The sequence below is a fragment of the Lissotriton vulgaris genome, chromosome 8 (genome assembly GCF_964263255.1).
Source record: "Lissotriton vulgaris chromosome 8, aLisVul1.2, whole genome shotgun sequence".
Classification (NCBI taxonomy): domain Eukaryota; kingdom Metazoa; phylum Chordata; class Amphibia; order Caudata; family Salamandridae; genus Lissotriton; species Lissotriton vulgaris.
The window spans coordinates 550,145,854-550,157,932 of NC_141696.1; positions in this window are offsets into that span (position 1 = coordinate 550,145,854).

The window sequence follows — 12,079 nt, forward strand, 5'->3', positions numbered from 1 at the left end:
AGAATGGAGTCTTTCACAGTCTAATATTTTTTGTGTTTTCTTTCCATCCTCTAAATCAATATCCCATTCTTTTTAATTTTTCGTGTTCCATCAGTCTTACATTTTTTTAAAACAGATGTTATTGACATTTTCACACAACATACAGGGAATTCGATGTCAGTGATAGCCATATAATCCACTGTTACACTGATGAGCAATATGTTCCATTAGTCTTCTTATTTGGCTTTTTCTTTTGTTTGAGGCATATTTGGAATGTTTGTGTACAATTGTTTCATCACTTTTTTAAAGATATATTCCCACCACATCAGGTGCCTTTGCAATGCCACCCTTGGAAAAATCACTAATACTCCTAATTTCATTTTAGCCACTTTCAAGAATCTTCCGGAAACGTTATCTCTTTGTACATCAACAATTTATGGGGTATACATTTTACAACTCAGTTATTTAAAGGGCATACTAATCAGTTTTGCTTATAATAACTTCTCTTCATGTATAGGGTGCGCTGCCCTCTAGACGTAATACAAGCAACAAGGAAACCAATATTTACAAAATTGTGATAAAGGCCCCTCCTCTCCACGTGGAACTATGTGATCTCTAACATTCACAGCTTTCCACAGGGGTTTCGTAATCGCAGTTATTACATTGCTTTTTTAAATACATATTGCTTTTCAGGAATCAAGCTAGTGTTCCTCGGACTATGGGGCCGATTAGGATTGCGGTGAATCTGCATCCTCCGGGCCGGCGGAAGCCACCGTCGGCCCGGAGGATGCGGAATCACCGCGGCAGCCCTTCAAAACACCCACCGCCAGATTAGGATGGCAGTGGGATCAGCGGCGGACAGCATATCTGTCCGCCGCTGATCCGCGGTGTGCTGGCCGCAATTTGGTGGCGGTGTCTGCAAGACACCGCCAGCCAAATTACAATGTGTGTCAAAACATGCTTTTCTGCGGCGGATTTACCGCTGTGGAAAAGCATGTGGAAAATAGCTTCCAGGGGTGCCGTTGCGGGCCCCCAGGGTGTCGGGGAGTGGGGGGTGCACATGGGGGGTACCTATGCTACCCCCCAGCATTTGCATGTACAAGGCGGCAGGCACCGTGTGGTGCCTGCCGTTTTGTGCATGCAAATGAAAAGCATGCATATTTAACCTTGCGGGGGCTGCTGCTTCGAGCAGCACCCGCCGCAATGTTAAATATACAGGCTGTGACCACCAGGGTGGCGGTCACATCCTAATTCGCACGGAGGGACCGCCGCTGCCCCTGCAGACGGTCCCTCCACCTCGGGGGTGGCGGACGGATGCAGGTCCGTCCGCCATCCTAATGAGGCCCTATATTCGTGCACAGTCAGAGCTTTAAAGTGTGTGAGTGCGTGTGTGTATAGATATGCACAGCAGTGGTGTAGTATCCTTTAAAGTTTAACAAGCCCAGCTAGAGACACCAAATCCTCCCACTTTTTCCTGTCCTACAGAAACGAATCAATAGTGTGGATAGCACCCATCAAAAAAATAGACAAAGGCACAAATTAAGGATCCTTTTGAACACAGAACAGATTCTGGTTTAGAATTACAATTTTTAGTAAATTGATCCCCTCTCTCTTACAGTGGAGAAAATCTAGACTTTTCAGGACTGGGAGGATTTTTTCTTGGTCTACAAACAGAGGAATACACTTTGGATAGATCTTAGAGACAGAAATATTGAATGGGGTGTGTGAAAGTTTTATATCCTGCAATCCCATGGTTAATATTTCTTAATTACAAGATAACATGGTAAGTTAAAAAAATTCTGTTAAAGTGTGAAGAAAGGATTGCATAAGGGATATGTCCTAATGACATGTGGGTTATACTTTGGGACCACCTCTTCACTAATGCGGAAAACAATCCTTAGGTTATACCATGGAAACAAGGCTAAGAATTGTAAGGCCCTGTTCCCGAATTTTTGGGATTCCAGGTACTTTTTATCACATCAGATAAATAATGATACCCTGGGGTATGTTTTTTATCGGGTGCAATAAATAGAACCTATTCCAAGTTTCAGGAGAATAATGTGTGGATTTCAGTGCTTACTGCACCGAAATCCCCTGTTAAATTCTAGCAGGTGTGACCTGCCAAAATTAAATGAAGGGTGAGATATTTAACACACAGCAGTAATTACCGGATGTGGAAAGCACAACTCAGCTCATAATTTTGACCCCTGCAAAATCACAAGTTCTTACAGGTGTCAGAAAACTCAAACCCGCTCATAATACGGGCCAGTGAGGAACAGAATGCAAATATGACACCCAAGTGTTTTGCTGGATTCAGACATTATTTAGAGATAGCAAACACAATAAGGTGATGGACACAGTGCTGAAACCTTTCAGACACTCACCCTCAGTCACAGATCTGGATTTAATCCATCATTGTTCTTCTGCTCACTAAGCTACCCCAGTTTGGACCCAGCCATATCAAAATCACTCTTGAACCTTCTCCTTATGGGAACTGTCCAGCCCGAACTGCCAGGCGAGGTCATCCCTGCACCAGAAACAAGCATCCTGCTACCAGTTTTGGGGTATCACCTCATATCAGCCAGGCTAGCTTGAATCCTGTTGTAAACTGAGAAAGGGACCCACGTCTGGGCATACCATGGCCACTTAGGGTGACCAAAGCAAGCACAATAAGATGATGGACAGAATGCTGAAACTTTTCAAACACCCACCACCACTCACGATCTGGGTTGAATCCGTCATCATTCTTCTACTCACTAAGCCACCCCAGTTTGGATCCAGACATATGCAGATCAGACTAGACTGTGCTCCTTGTGGGAACAGTCTTGCCTGAATTGCCAGGCCAGGTCCTCCCTGCTTCCTCTAGTGTGCCTTTTGCTACCTTGTGCACTGCTCATTCTGTCCCCGGTCAAGACAGCAATAGCAGGGCCAGAAAATAAACTGTGCTAAAAAGAATCATTACATTTCTGTTGTTTCCATCACTGTCTTTTCCCCTATACCTCTTCACCATTCTCTTTACCCCTACCCTCTCAGTAGTAAATAGGAGGCTTTGGAGGTGCTAAAATTAAACCCTGTCATGTCATTGGGGAAGTCAAAGGGCATATGATGTCACATCCAGTAGCCTTGACGAATTGACGTTTGTGAATTGGACTAAAGATATCGAGCTGTGGGAGGGGGGGGGTGCAGGATTCCGTGAAAGAACCCACAGCACCTAAAAAGCAAGTGCCATTAGCCGGTACTAAGGTTGTACAGAGAGGGGCTCTTGAAAATAAGAATGAAATAAGTGCAGCGCATTTACAAAGTGAAGCTCATTGAGGTGCTTATTTACAAGCCCCTTGCGCCACCGGTGCTTCGCTTTTTATATCGGAAAAAGGGACGCTCCGGCAGCACAAGGGGCTTTTTAAAAATGGAGAGTCCCTTTGTGCTGGAGCTGGATTTTTCAGATGGCTGGTGCTGTTTCTGTGCTGTAAACTCTTTGGAAAGACCTTGGGTAACAGAACGATCTGAAGGAAGTGTTTCCCAGCGTACATCACAGACATATTGGAAATACCGCAAACAACCTCTGGTAGTAGAAGACCTGTGAGGAGAAGATCTGATATACAGAAAACAAGACAAAAGTCGGAGAGATAGAGGTGATGGACACTGAGGTTATAACTCATGATACTTTCAATGGTGAAAAGAAGACTGAAAATAAATTGTGATTATTAATTTTCTGTTAGGAAACAGAGGAAATCGAATTTGCCCATGTCAATGTTGGTAAGGATTGTTGCACCATCGAAAATGGAGGAAGAAAATTGCTTGAAATCATCTAACATATCTTGCTTTTCTAAATGACCATTGTCTCTTTCATATGTGCAATAAAGTTTTCAAGTTCAAGAAAAGGTTTATTGAAAAGAGTAATATGATCATAAAAACAATACTTCGTATATGCAGTTATTAAACAGCTAACACATCTTGCTCTCCTAAATGACCATTTTCTCTTTCATATGTGCAATAAAGTTTTCAACAAAATAAATCCTGGTCCTTGAGCAATCTTTTTTTCACATTTCAAAAGTGGAGAGAATGTACTTGCTACATTTCTTATCATGAGTACACTGAGAAATAGTCTAAAATGTGTTTGCACCATTTTCTTGACCTGGTACAAGGTTAGGTCGCTTCCCATTTCTGCAAGCTGCATTACAATAGGAACTTTATTTTATTCATGTTTGCACCAGTGCAACACTTCATCCAGTATGCTTTCAATTATTTGATATTAATACCCAATGCTGTGCTAGGAGCCGCAGAAAGCAGATTAACAAAAAGTAAGGAAAGCAGTGCAAGGCACAGCCTGGGAGATTATAGGATTATCCAGAAAAAAAGCAGAAGTGGGCAGAAGACTGTTGGTCCAGGAAACCAGCTGACAGAAACCATTGAAATCTGCATACAGAACAAATAGAAATAATAGAGCAAGGCATTCAATAAAGCCAGGCAGCAACAGGCTGTATCCACCCAAGTCTAGAAACAGACAGAAAAAGATGATGCCTAGTTGCCACTGAGTTGACCATGATTGCCCAGGAAACGTGTAGTCAGGCAAAGTGAGGCTGACCCAGGAGTTAGAGCTACGTTATACAATTCTGGAGCTCCTAATTTTTCAATGTGAGCTTGAATTATTAATAGTGTGGGTGGGAGTTAACAGCAAGAAATAAGGTCACTATCTTTTAGGTTCAGAAAAAGGTTTCAGTGATTTAAACCCGAGCTCAACCCCTGGTGCTATGGCACAGATCAGACAGGCTTAAATTAATAAAATGTGTAAAGCATTTAGAAGTACCAAAACAGTTAAAAAGTCAAAAACATGAAACAAACCCACTCCAGTTAACAACAAAATGACACCAAAACAGCAAAAATTCAATAAAGAGAACGGGTGACATGAATTTTGAAAGGTTGAAGTAAAAATAGCTCCAAAATGGGCAAAGCGCCAAAAAGGTAGCCAATGGTGGTGTTAGACCGGGACCCAGACACAATTTCAGGCACACCACAATAGAGCATCTGTTGGATACACCATCCAGTGTCCATCCTGTTGAAGCTTTTACCTTGGAACTTAGTCTGTTTTCTGGAAGTCAAAATCCTTCTGTGGGGCAAGGCAGCGGACTGTATCCAAAAAGAGCACCATGATGTTGGACAGGTATTGGACAAGGTCCCAATAAAGCTGTTGGTTTTAGAGGGAAATACTCTGACTCCTGCCTGCTGGATACTTTTGGAATCTTTGTCTAGTCAAGCTTTTTATCTTTGGACCTGGGGACATTGAGAAAGATTTATCAATATTTCATGGAACGGAACGCAACACAGCAAGACACCTTGCGGCACTGCATGAAAGTGGGAGGCAAGGAATGCACCATACGTAACATTATATGGTGTATTCCTGTCCTCTCTTTTGCTGGTGCACAATGTTTTTCTTGTGCCATTGCATGCACCCTTTCATCATGGCGTTGCAGACAGGATTGTTTTTGTGCAGGAAGGAACACCTTCATGCACAAAAAACAATCCTTTGAGTCTGTTTCCTCTTTCTATGTGGCTTGCAGACTGCAGCCCATGTAGAAAGAGGAATAAACAAGGAGAAATAAAGATGTTTCTCCTTGTTATGCCTCCCCTATGAAAGATTAACATTTTAAGGCATTCCAGGTCTACCACTTATGATAAATCTGGGAATGCGCCAAAATCCATAGGTGGATGCATGGGAGCACCCACACTTCAACCACAGAATGCCTCCCTGGTGCAGAGTAACGCAAGGCAATGACTTGCACTGTCTTGCATTGCTCCAGATATATCAAGCACCACCGGGCCACACTAGGTGGCCTTGCATGGCTTGATAAATCTGACTTTAGGGTTGTGTTGACCTCGTGTTACTTTGTGTGATGCAACGGCAATGCAACACTTTAATAAATATGATACCAAGGCCATTTTTTGTCATTTCTTCACACAGTGCAATACAGCAAACCACTTTGCTGCGCTGCTTGAAAATGAAAGGGCAGAAATACTCTGTATTTAATATACAGCACATTCCAGTCCTTTCCTGTGCACGTTTGGCTGCCTAGAGCCAATGCAGGTACCCTTGCGTCATGGTGCAAGGGTGCCTACACTGTAGCATGATTATTATTGTGCAGGACGGGAGACGTTCTGGCACAAAAACAATCCTCAGAGGCGTTTTATTCTTTTTATGTGTGCTACAGAATGTGTAAGCAAGCATCTCGTGTGCCATATGTTAGAAACTGGGTTTCTGGTTGGCTAGGGTATTCACCTAAACCAGGCAGAACCCACCACTCGAGTCAGGATAAGGGAGTTACAGACCCAAGATAACCCCTGCTCACTCACCCACTTGGTAGTTTGGCAGAGCAGTCAGGATTATCCCAGAGTCAATGTGTAAAGAGTTTGCACAACACACATCAGTGACACAGTAGGCACACCAGAAAAAAAGGCTCCACACAAGATTATATACAAATATCCTTTGTATTACGCATAAAACACATTAGACCTCAATCACATAATTCAATTTGCCTACTAGGCAATTGTCAACACATCACATGTAGTGTTCTAAAGTAAATACTTCTAAGTTGCACGGGACATAAATCACTTTGCCATAAGGCAATTGTCATAAACACAGCAGTTAGTGCAATACAGTAAATAATTGTAGGTTGCACATATCATTAAAACATTATCACTGTACATGAATACCACCTTACACCATCACTATGCCCATTTATGAAGATATTTGAGAACATTAGGGCAAAAAGACGACATCCATCCATATATCAGGGCCTGAAAATGCAGTCGTGAGATGTAGAGATCAAACATATGAATCTCTCAAGCTAAGCATGGCCTGGAACATAGGCCGCACAAACACCTGCCTGCCTACTACTAGCAGTGTGGTAATTTCCCAAAGATGCCCCTTTACTAGTTGCCAAAAGATAGTCTGTCCATTCTCAGGCTGCGCTGCAGGGGGCGCCTTCCAACAAAGGTCGCTACCCACATATGTGCAGAATAGCTAGACCCGTCGATGGCCTGCGACAGAAGGCTTGGGCGGGGACAATCCTCCATAGTTCCCCAGGGACTTCTGGCACTCCGTACTCCGGGTGCCAGGTAAATGGTCCCCCTGTCTCTGGGGACCCGCTCTTGCTCCTGGTGCAAGGCGGCCTCCGTGGATTGGGGCAGGCCATTTTCCGTCCCGAGCCTACATCAACCTTCGCTCTACGTGGGTTCCTGGGGACAGGGAGACGGCGGACATGTGAGGAGTTTCTGGGCTGCTCCTGGTACCTAGGCAACTTGGTGATGGCACAGACGTCACTTTGCTTGCTCGCTGTGGGCTTTCCTTGCGGAATGGCATCTGCAGGGAGACCCTCAAGACACAGCGTTGCTGCCATCGGCAGTGCAGCATAGCCCTCCTGGCCCAACCATTACTCGTTGTGGTTCCCCTGAAAGGGAGGCCGCGTGGCAGGTCATACTGGTTGGTCCCATGTAGTGATCAGAACGGACTGCTCGATTTAGGTGAGGCGCTCACCATCCATTGACTCAGACAAAGCAACTGGGAGAATAATGCACTCTCCATATACTCTACTATTAGCGCAACTGATCTTTTAGTAACTAAAGAAAACACTTGTCACGATCCTTTCACCACGAGGCCAGTTCAGCGCGGCACGTGCTGCAGTAAAAACAAAAGCGCTCCTTCACAGCAGCGGAAGCTCTCCCCACAAGCTGCATTCAACAGCTCTGGGCTGCAAAACATATCGCTCCTCCTGCGCTTTCCCTCTTCCAAACAGAAAGGTACCAGGACAGTCCAGTTCTTTTCCTGCTCCGGGCTGGAGAAACCACTGCAGGCCGTCCTACCCAACACAAGTCAGGGGCATCGCTCCTCACACAGTTTCTCCAGCACTCTAAGATCCAGCAAGGATCTGTCTTGAAATCCTTTATCTTCTTGAGATTACCAACAGGAAGCCAGCACACACAAGACTTTGGAGATAGGTCTTCACAAGCAGGATACCACCACAGGGGAAAAAGAGTCAGTCCTGTTCCTCCATCCACAGATAGAAGCAACAATTGCAGGCCAACACACCCCTCACTTTGAAAAGGCAGCACTTCTTATTCCTTGAAGTAATCTAAAAGCTTGGAGTTTTAGTTCCAATACTTATACCTCCTTTTGTCATTGTTCTCTTTGCTGTAAGGGTCTCTGAACCCAGTCCAAACCGGTCCAGTCCTCCCTGGTGCAGTATGACCATAGGGTGCAGAGACAACATTGTGAAAAGGAGACACAGCCTATTCAGATGCAAGCGAAACTCCTCCCACCACTCTAAATGCAGCCAGGTCTATTCAGCCCAGCGGATGATTCACTCAGGCAAGGCAGAACCCACCTCAACCCCCCTTATGATTGTCTATAGGGAATGTACATCCCCAGCTCCTGTCACTCCAAAACCAGATGCTGAATACAAAAACAGCCGGAGGCACAAAGAATTGTAAAGTAAAAAAATGCCCACTTTCCAAAAGTGGCATTTTCAAGCACAGACTTTAAAAAACACCTTTACCAAAAGGTGTGTCAGTAAGTTCAGAGAGCCTAAACTTAATGTATCTATCTTGCCCCATTTGAAAGCTACACATGTAAAATGTTGCAGTGCAGCCCCAATGATAAGCCTAGGGCACAGACAGCCTTTCACTAGTGAAAAACAAAATATACAGTATTTCACTATCAGAACATGTCACACAGCTAGTATATGTCCTACCTTTCACATACACTGCGCCCTGCCCTTGGGGATACCTTGGGCTTACCATAGGGGTGCTTTACATGTACGAAAAGGGAGGGTTAGGGCATGATAAGTGGGTGCACTTGCCAGGGCAACATGGCAGTTTAAAACTGCGCACACAGACACTACAGTGGTAGGACTGAGATGCATTTACAGGGCTACTAATGTAGGTGGCACAACTAGTGCTGCAGGCTCACTAGTATTATTTGATTTACAGGTCCTGGCATAAAACGTGCGCTTTACTAGGGACTTACCAGTAAATCAAATATGCCAATTATGGATAACCACTCATATCCCAATTTGTACAACAGCATATGCACCTTAGCACTGATCAGCAGTGGTAAAGTGTCCAGAATCCTATAGCCAACAAAAACAGGATCAGAAAAATAGGAGGTATGGGGCAAACATTTAGGGGATAAACCTGCAAAAAGGGTCATGTCTAACTCAACTCCCCCGACCCAGCCTAAAGACAGGGGAGCCCAATCTAACACCTTAATGGATTTGCTTGATTGGGGCGATAGAACATGAACCCTGGCCTGCAACAGCAGGGGCACACTCCAGTTCCTTGCCTTCCTGAACCTAGTTGGATCCCTCTATCCATACTTTCAGGGCCCACTAAGCTGACCCATGAGAAACCCTTCTCTTCACCTGTGGACCCCATCTGTGAAGCGCCTAACCATACTCTGCTCACGGATGTGTCCCAGCGAGCAGACAGTACCCAACTCGCCAACACAGTGGTGTGGCTCAGACCACCCTCAGAGTGGGACCCCTGTCGCCCTCCCGGGGGCAACTCCATCCACCAGGACAGCACACCATAGTGGCCACTGACAGCAGTCAGTGATGTGATCCAAGCCTCATGCCTCTCAGGGCTCTGTATTCTCTGTGGCGTCAGAGAGTGAGGGGCGGTAGCACTCTCTGTCGGATGTATGTCGTTACAACGCATACTTTTACAACACATACCTTTACAACGCATTTTTTACAACACAACATCCATTACAACGCATTCCATTACAACGCATGCCATTACATTGCATGTATGGTAAGTATTGGATAGTGTAGGGGTAAAATTTACTATTCTAACTCCAGGGGGTGCAACAGTAGGGTAAGTGTTGGACAGTGTAGGGGTAAAAATTACTATTCTAACTCCAGGGGGTGCAACAGTAGGGTAAGTGTTGAATAGTGTAGGGGTAAAAATTACTATTCTAACTCCAGGGGTTGCAACAGTAGGGTAAGTGTTGGATAGTGTAAGGGTACTTTGTGTATGCGTTGTAATGACTGCGTTGTAATGACATGCGTTGTAGTGGTGTGCGTTGTAGTGACATTCATTGTAATGGTTCCGTTGTAATGGCATGTGTTGTAATGGATGTTGCGTTGTAAAAGTTTCGTTGTAAAGGAAGTGCGTTGTAAAAGTTGCGTTGTAAACGTTGTTCCCCCTCTCTGTCTACTCTCCCTCCTGCCGGGTCAGGGATAGCATCCTGACACTGACACATCAGCTCAGGATCTGCACCCTGAGGCTGGACTGGAGTCTGGGGTGTGCTCTCCCACACCCTGTCCTCCTCTGTGAGGCTCTTCACCCTCACACCTGGAGCGGTACCCCCCTAAACCAAACCGGTAAGGGCACTGCTAGTAGTCATCCCTTTCTCCCGGGCAGGGTGGACACCTCGAACATGGCCCTCCACCCTAGGGTATGTACCCTCAGGCTGGACCTGTGCCTGGCTAGCCACAACTTCTGGGAGAGTACATCCGCCCCCTCCAAGTAAAACACACTCTTCATGAGTTGTGCGTGAGTCTGACTGGCGCAGGTCTCCAGACTCCTGTCCACCTGACAGTACATGAAGAACCCCCAGGCCAGATTTGGTCTCACCAGGGTCAGTCCTGGGGTGCTATGGCCTCAGAGCTGGCAACTCCTGACCTACTGGTCCTTCCACTGGGGAATGTCTCCCCCTCACCTCTTTCTCTGGACCCATGCACCATCCCAACTGGAGTGGTATTGCCAGACACCAGAACTGGTGGGATGATTGTTACAGCAGCCCTCCCAGCTCACCTGACACCTTGGGTTCTCCCTCAGGAGATGGCCTCTTGGTACACACTAGGCCCCCCTCCTGGTGTTCACTCATGGAACCAACCAGGCTCTGGGACTGGGTTTTGGGCACCTTGGGACTCAGCCCACTCCCACTCCACATGGGGCTCCTCACCCATCCCACTACACTGGGACCAAACGGGTTACTCCAAACCTCCCTTACCTCACCTGGTTGGAGAAGACCAGAGCCACTCCCAAAAGCCTCATCAGATGTCTGGAATCCACCAAAAGGTCTGCCTCTAGTGCAAGCTCCCTGGGATCAAAGAACTCACAATCCACTGGGTGTTAGCATTAACATGTAAAACAGGGAACTAAAATATGCTCTCCAGCAATTGAGTCGCTCAGCCACTAATGTGTGTTAACCACACTACCATTTACATCACCACCCAATGCCTTGCAAACATACCTCACATCACCCTCCTAAGACTGGCAAGACAGTGTCTGATTGTTTCTATCAATCAGCACGCACTCTTGTGGGTGGTCTCCACACACACACACGTAACAGGGCTTCTACCATGGGGGAGCCCCTCTCTCTGCACCTCTCATCTAAAGTCAGTAAAGCATCCCTCCCACTATTAGGACTATGAACCCCTGTGCCAGTTCCCCAATCCACCTCAGGGACCCTGCCCACCACTTGAGCTACCTCATAACCTTGAATCCCATGGTGTATGTCAAACCACTCCCCTCAAGTCAGGCACCACATCTCTGGGTATGTGTACTACTCCCTCAGCACTGAAAATCAAATCTTTGGTGCCACTATCTGAGCAGGGTTCCCCTTCAAAGCTTCCACCTCCAGCCCAGCCAGGCTCCGTGCCTGAGCAACACATGTTCCCTTTTACTTGGCTAAGACACTCACGGCCTCATCATCAAGGTCTCTCATTACTGCCTCGTGAGCAAGAATCATTTCCTTTTCTTCCAGGGCAAGTTTTTGCTCCTGTTCAACCATTCTGTTTTCTATTCTGATTTTCTCAAGCTGACAATCACGCTTTGATGGCTCCACTCCTGATCCCTGGCCCTCTGTTTGTCCGCCAGCTTCTCTGTGGATACACTTCTAGAGGATACATTGCTGCCAGGCCTGGAGGTCCTTAACCTCACAGGCATATAATGAGCTACAACCCCCCCTGACTGGTTTTCCTCTCCCATTTCCTTGTCATCATCCTCAACCCTCCAGTTTTTGGCTGTCCACCAGGTCAAAAAGGCCTCCCGCATTTCCCCCCTCTGGGCGGAACATGGCAACCAAGATCCCGACAGTACT